We start from the raw sequence: 407 nt of genomic DNA, 5'->3' as shown, positions 1-407 counted from the left end.
GGGCTGTTTCGTTCCACGACCGAAGGCAGCCAACGATTACTTCCGCGCACATGCGCATATCGCCGTGGGCTCTTTTCTGTCGATATTTTCCGAGAGACCGTTAATTAAATTTCGTCTTTAATTGAGCGATTGAAGTCCAGAATGGCGAACAATATCAAATGGGCGCTTAAAATGTACAAAGGAACACTAACTGAGCCCGTCAAAAAAACGTCTCCCTTCCAACCTTGGGTGACCTCCAATGCTCGAAGGACAATGCCACGGGGGTCACATGAAACACACTGTCTCCCTTAAGAATAGATATTTTATAGAAATACAATAAAATCAGTTTCTTTTGGTTAATTGTTAAAATAAATATAATTTAAATTTTAAAATATATATTTAATATATAAATGTCCGCCTCCGTTGTG

Source organism: Brachycentrus maculatus, unplaced genomic scaffold (assembly GCF_059751285.1).
Source record: "Brachycentrus maculatus isolate JH-2025_06_01 unplaced genomic scaffold, ASM5975128v1 h1tg000115l, whole genome shotgun sequence".
Classification (NCBI taxonomy): Eukaryota; Metazoa; Arthropoda; class Insecta; order Trichoptera; family Brachycentridae; genus Brachycentrus; species Brachycentrus maculatus.
This window is presented reverse-complemented; position numbering follows the sequence as displayed.